Raw genomic sequence first — 7,580 nt, 5'->3', positions numbered from 1 at the left:
TCGTCCGTCTCGTCTGAAATTACGCAATCTAACCTTGAGTCGCCACGAGTATCTTGGTCTATGTCCCTTTCCCCTTACTAATTGTTGATAATAAGAAGACTATGTCTGAAACTTGATTATGCATATGTACAACATGTGATAGATTTAGTTCGGAAAAGGTATTGGAGGGTAACCGCCCCTTCGGTGGGGTTTGATCCCACGACCCCAGTTCGCATGACAGGTGCTTTCCCTACTAAGCTACGAAGGACCTCCGTCGTCCTCCGCAGCTTAGCGGGTACTGATGAAACCAAATTCCCAGCACCAGGTACCAGCCGATCTCTCGCAATACATTTTCAGAACTAACTCTCTCAAATGTATTTTGTACACAATGTCAACCAAGTAGGGATGAGTATTTAATATTGTCCGGCTCCTACACACTTGCTTCATCAGCAACGGCGCTCAATGAAGTAGGGTTGTGTGAGGTTGTGCCAGTTTGGTCGTCAGATCCCAACACGACCACACAAGCGAAGAGAGATCGCCACTCGAGATCAGTACATTCAAAGTTAATTGCCTATATGCCGGGTATTAAGCCACCCGGGTGGAAATTAATTACTATGTCTGAAACTTGATTATGCATATGTACAACATGTGATAGATTTAGTTCGGAAAAGGTATTGGAGGGTAACCGCCCCTTCGGTGGGGTTGGATCCCACGACCCCAGTTCGCATGACAGGTGCTTTCCCTACTAAGCTACGAAGGACCTCCGTCGTCCTCCGCAGCTTAGCGGGTACTGATGAAACCAAATTCCAGCACCAGGTACCAGCCGATCTCTCGCAATACATTTTCAGAACTAACTCTCTCAAATGTATTTTTGTACACAATGTCAACCAAGTAGGATGAGTATTTAATATTGTCCGGCTCCTACACACTTGCTTCATCAGCAACGGCGCTCAATGAAGTAGGGTTGTGTGAGGTTGTGCCAGTTTGGTCGTCAGATCCCAACACGACCACACAAGCGAAGAGAGATCGCCACTCGAGATCAGTACATTCAAAGTTAATTGCCTATATGCCGGGTATTAAGCCACCCGGAGTGGAAATTAATTACTATGTCTGAAACTTGATTATGCATATGTACAACATGTGATAGATTTAGTTCGGAAAAGGTATTGGAGGGTAACCGCCCCTTCGGTGGGGTTTGATCCCACGACCCCAGTTCGCATGACAGGTGCTTTCCCTACTAAGCTACGAAGGACCTCCGTCGTCCTCCGCAGCTTAGCGGGTACTGATGAAACCAAATTCCCAGCACCAGGTACCAGCCGATCTCTCGCCGGACAATATTAAATACTCATCCTACTTGGTTGACATTGTGTACAAAAATACATTTGAGAGAGTTAGTTCTGAAAATGTATTGCGAGAGATCGGCTGGTACCTGGTGCTGGGAATTTGGTTTCATCAGTACCCGCTAAGCTGGCAGGAGGACGACGGAGGTCCCTCGGAGCTTAATAGGGAAAGCACCTGTCATGCGAACTGGGGTCGTGGGATCAAACCCCACCGAAGGGGCGGTTACCCTCCAATACCTTTTCCGAACTAAATCTATCACATGTTGTACATATGCATAATCAAGTTTCAGACATAGTAATTAATTTCCACTCCGGGTGGCTTAATACCCGGCATATAGGCAATTAACTTTGAATGTACGAATAAGAAGACATCAATTATTGTAAATATCATAAAGAGTCTAGGCTCCGTTAAATGTAATACACGCCTGAGCCTGTCAAAAAAACAATTGACAGGCTCAGGCGTGTAACCTATGTCAACCTTGGTACCGCCGGCTAACGTCATTTAGCCACCAACATATTTCAAGCTTTCAACATTCACCTTTGATTGCCCGGCTAGTATGAAACATGTTTACATCCAATGATATGGTTTTGCTGAAGTTGATGACTAAACCTGCCGAAGAGGAGCACTCGGCAGGATCATTGAGCTTATTCTGCATATAAGAGAGGAGTGAAACGTCATCCGCCAATTCGAAGTCGTTTAGCTGTCCCATGGCTGTACTGCCTATGATTGCATATCAGTGCCATATAGAAAAACATCAAATAGAGAAAATGAGAAACAAACATCAAGCCAATCATTATTGATTAATTGGCATTTATCGGTGAGTACAACATCTAAAGCTCAAAGTAAGAGGGAGCGCAACAATGAAGAACAGTATGGATAGGTGTCACAAGCGAGCGACGAGTATGAAGCGAACAGAAATTGAAATTTTTAGTAGAGGGCCAGTTGTGAGAACAGCATTGTTGAAATCGCTGTTATTCTGCCTAACGTCCACCCAGGAACAGCCGTTACATTATAGGTTAGTGCCACTAGGGCGTTTTGCTTCGCCAAAATGTTTGTTGTTTCTTCAAAATGTTGAAATTTTTGGTTTTTCCGACCTTCCCATATTTACACTATTTTGAAACTTTTTTCGCCTAACCTACATAATTTTAGATCTAGTTTTGTTACGGACATCTTAATGACGGTAAATATGAGGGAAACCACAAAAGGCGTTTTGTCTCGGGGGCGTTTTGGGGCCTCTTCCCCTAGTCAATTCTTGTATCTTCTATTTCAAGGCCATCTTTCTATTTCAATAGTCAAAAAATATTTGGGGAAGATGATGATGATGATACTACCATCTATTGTAGCAAGGCACCTGCCGATAGCACTGGCCATATCTGACAAACGATTTGATCATGACTATACTACTGTTTGTATTTCATCAGACTCCTGTATGAAGGGCCAAAAATGGGTGTGGTGGTTCCATAAGCAGAGGACACATTCCAGCGTAACGCGACACCATGAGGAGTCGACTTTCAATGAGAAATTAGGTCCGCATTCGAAAATTAACTTCGGGGACATATGATTAAACAGGTTTAAAATTATCCTCACTAAATTTCCTTTCTGATGGTATATTAATTTTAAGATTTTTCGCTTTGAATATGATTAATATAACGCGCTGCATTTCGTAACGCGACACCATCGCTGAAATGCACTTTTTTGCAATTGGCAATGCAAGTGCGTTTTTTAGCTCTGGTATAAGGTTTGGAATCTCGGTTTATTCCAAGCATTTCTCGTATACAATAAAAGAAATGAGGATGTGAATTCAAATTACGGATAAAAACGGATATTATATGAAAAATTTCTGGATTGATTTAAAACCCGCCGCGTTACGCTGATCAACGAACAGTGTTCTGCAAATGGTGTCGCGTTACGCGAACGTGTTTATTGTTGATGGAGTACATAATTTCAGTCGATCTCGATGCGGCATGTTGCATTTTACGTGGAATATTATCACATTATCTATCGTTGAATTTAGTTCCAGTTAGTGGTCGCGATCTGAAGTTTCGGCTATTAAGGTTTTAGGGACTAATCGGCCCGAATTCGGTACTGAACCAAAACCATTCACGTCACATATCCAGTTTTCAAAACGAAATCAATGCTAATGGGTTCACTGATTTTCAAATAAGTCACACCCAGGTATGATCAGGATCGGTTTTTCAATACGCGGTCAGATGATCGATCCCCCTAGAAGTGAGTTATATTTTTGCGTTGAAAAGTTCTATGTTGCTTTTTTCTGCGTTAACCATTTTGAAAGGTGATGATGACCCAAGCAAATCAGAAATGTTGAAGATGCACCTTTCTGTCGTTTTTTACTCTACGTTTCTACTGGAACGTGGTCTGTTTTCAACTTTTTATTTATACCCTTCCAAAGACATTGGTGTATGTTTCATGCCTCAACAAATGTTCATTACAAGAGAGTGCACTACTTAAGTGCATTTTAAATCTTTACGCTCTAGAGTCAATATTTTAAGTAAAATGAGAATTGCCGATACCTCCCATTTAAATTACACGGTCTGTCACGTGAGACGTGTCAGATTCGACAATTCTCGAGTCATTCAAGACGCATAATTGGCACAATTGTTGTATATTCAAGATCAAAGTGAAATTCATTCCAATGTCTAATATAATATGTCTTTATTAAGGACATTCCTCAAGGAATCCTAAATTAAATGCACTCGCGTTACCCCACTCAACAATAAAGCAACGCACAACTGCCATGTCCGTGAAATGGTAGAAGGAAACCGTGTTCAGGAGCAAATTGTTCGTTACGTATACTCTTATGAGTACATACCTGATGATGTTGAGTGCAAAGATGTGCGAGAGATGTTTAAAAAAGCCTCTATTCCTCTGAAGCCAATCTACTCAAACAAAAAATAATTGAGCCCTAGTTTTACGAGGGTTATTTATGGACGACCCCTATGAGTTCTACGAAACAACCAAATTTGCAATTTCAATTTTTCGTAACATTTCTTATGAGGGAACTCATTTTTTTAGTATGAACAGTTACCAAATGACACACCCCGTTCCACCCCCTATTTTGTTACGCTATTCATGTACAAACCCTTAGATATAAAATAGTTTTTTTCTTTTTTTGAACCATTAATTGTGATACTGTATACATAAACCGAAAGCCGTATATCCCTCATTCCAGAAGCACATTGAATTCGCGTAACGCGACACCATATTTTTGTACCTAGTGTAACCACATAAATAATGATCCGATTTTGGATCTTAATATATGAAAAGAAAGCTTTTGACGAGTACCGTCAACTGGGGGGAAAATGATCATTGAGGTGAAGATGATCATTTGATGTGTCAGTCAAAAGTGCCAAATTTTTTTATGAAACGGTAGTAAACAATATTCTCCGTTCAAGTAATGTTACCGCTAGGTAGAAATCCGAGTTTTTCTATTATAATCATGAAAATGTATTTTGTAGAAGAAAGAGAGAGATAGTCATAAATGACGCTATTTTTGTTTCAAATATTGACTTCGTAGACTTCTTTACGTAGTAAATTCAACATTCATACAAATAACCTAGTGTATTTTGACTACTAGGTCATAATGATTTTAGTAGAGCTGTCTTGATCAACTTCACCCCAAACCAAATTACTCAAAAAATATGTGATAATTTAATTTATTTTAATAAATGCGAACGCATTTCAGAAAACTAAAGTTGTTGATTATTGCAACGTATAGCAGTACATGTTTTGAAAATATTTGTTTCGATTTAAAATGTAAACACACATTGTTATTGCATGTTTTGTCTTAAAAATGATCATCTTCCCCCCAGTTGACGGTACTAAGAGAATCCAGATTATTACTTTTCCAATATGTGTACTTTTTGTATTGTATCAATAATACGAATATTTTCGTAACGCGACACCTTTTCAATGTCACTGTTTTAAAAATTTAAATATTTCATGAAAACAAAAATGTTCGAAACAATATAATTGGTACAAAAAATGTCATTATAAGCTCTACTTTATCATGTATTCATTAATATATTTGAACCCAAATAGGTGCGATGGAGCACATTTGTAAAAAAATGATTACGAAGTCTTTTTCTCATGCTAAAAGTCTACTACTTTGATTGGCTGATAAACTATGTTCCTAAACCAATTCTCAGTGGAAAAATGTTTTTTCTTATAATTCAATATGTATGTTTTCGTGTCCTATTGATACTGGACCCTAATTTTCAGTTTGAAATGTTGGTCCTTTGGCGTAGAAGTGCGTGGAATGTGTCAGAGACACTTATGCGAATCCACGGGATAAATAGAGAATCTCCTTCCAGAAGAAAGTTCGTACATACAATATTATAATCTAGCCTTCGTTTCCCAGATTGACCCAATAGATGGGGAGAAAAGCCCGCCCTTTATCCACGAGATGTTAACAATAGGAAGTTGGCGATTCCACTCTTCCTATCCAAATCGCTTCAATCGGGTGCCCTGATGGTTTTTTTAATGGTATATAATCATATAGTTTCAATATAGGTAATTTGGTAAATATATAAAATGGAATTCTCGCACCAAGTTTCAATTCCATGTCCTGGACGAGGAAGGACCTTTCTTCAACGCCAGCTAGTTATAGATTTATGCCTTCAGAGATAGAAAACCAATTGCTCTTCAAAAGATGTTCTGGTTTAGATCGGGAAATATGCTTCATTCTGGTTCAAAGATCGAGAAATAGACTTCTTGATTTCTGAAAAGATGAAATAAAAATACGGATGGCAGTATCATGAATAATGACATAATTGTTTTGATTGATATGAATATGTATTCTGAATTTTTTGCCTTTATCGTACAACGACCTTTTTTTCAGAAACATTTTTTTGATAAGTACAACACAACTATATTTTGAACTGTGGTGGGCTGGTTAATCAACAAAAATTGACAATAACTCTACAGTGATCTAATACGATCTAATGGAAGAATACGAAGAATTTGAAATACATTTCTTCTCTAGACATAATACGAAATGACAAAATATGAAAAGTGTTTGCTTATATGTAAACCGTTTGTTTAAAAAACTGCATATGTGACATTTTTGGGCAAAATGAGATTTTTATATATTCTGAATCCTCGTCCAAAAATACGTAATCTGGCAAAAAAAACGTAAAAAAATTTTGTTCGAAAACGTATGACTTTTTTTTTCGTACGCACTTTGAAGATTACGGAGATTATAAGTATTAATATAAATATAAGTATAAGTTTGCTGTAGCTATGGATAAGTTTTCAGCCGTTTTAAAGTGTCATGAAATAAGAGTAATGCTTTCTTAGATTTTCGATCTACCATGGTATTCTGAAGAAGTGAGAGATTCCTCTACTCAAATTGAAGAAATTGTAAGAATATTTTAGGGTTCGAAATTATTCAATAATCTAAAATATAGATAAGAAAATTATTTTGAGCTTTTTAGTGGAATGTTTTCACCTGTCATAAGACGAGTTTATACAATCCCACTGAATTCCACCACTTAATTGTATCTCGACAGATACGTATTTCGACCTCAAAAGTAAGGCCGTCTTCAGTGTCTCGTACTTGACTCGACTTAGTCGAGTTAAGTACGAGACACTGAAGACGGCCTTACCTTTGAGGTCGAAACACGTATCTGTCAAGATACAATTAAGTGGTGGAATTCAATGGGATTGTATAAACTCGTCTTATGACAGGTCTAAAATGTAGTTGATCATCATAGATATAGAGACATTTATAATAGGAAGTCTTCTTTATCTTTTTGAAAGCATTCAAGATTTAATTAAAATAAGTTTATAAAAATAATTCCTGTAACCACTCTCCGTACGGGTGAGAGTTTGACTAGGTTTTAATAATCCTAATAGAATTTTTCCAAGATCTGAGATTTTTATCATTGGAGTTAACAACGATATCTTTTTGTTTTATAATTCGGAAAAGGATTTTACAGATCCTAGAAGAAATTATCAAAGTTGGAAATTAAGACACAAACTTTCAAAAGATGGGTACGAGCCTGTCTCCGGCTGAAATATAATAAATTCAAAATAAATATTGTAGGAAATTTTGAAATAAATTTCTTATAATTTTTGGTCCGATTTTGTGAATTTCAAATTTATGTTATTTTGCTAGTGGACATTCAAAAGCATCCTGAAATGAACAATTCCTGGAATAATTTAACTGATCTACTAAATGAGTTAGTTAAATTCATGTTCTACAATTTTTTAACTGATCAGTATATATCCTCCGACTTCAA

The sequence above is a fragment of the Armigeres subalbatus genome, chromosome 3, assembly GCF_024139115.2.
Source record: "Armigeres subalbatus isolate Guangzhou_Male chromosome 3, GZ_Asu_2, whole genome shotgun sequence".
NCBI lineage: Eukaryota > Metazoa > Arthropoda > Insecta > Diptera > Culicidae > Armigeres > Armigeres subalbatus.
This window is presented reverse-complemented; position numbering follows the sequence as displayed.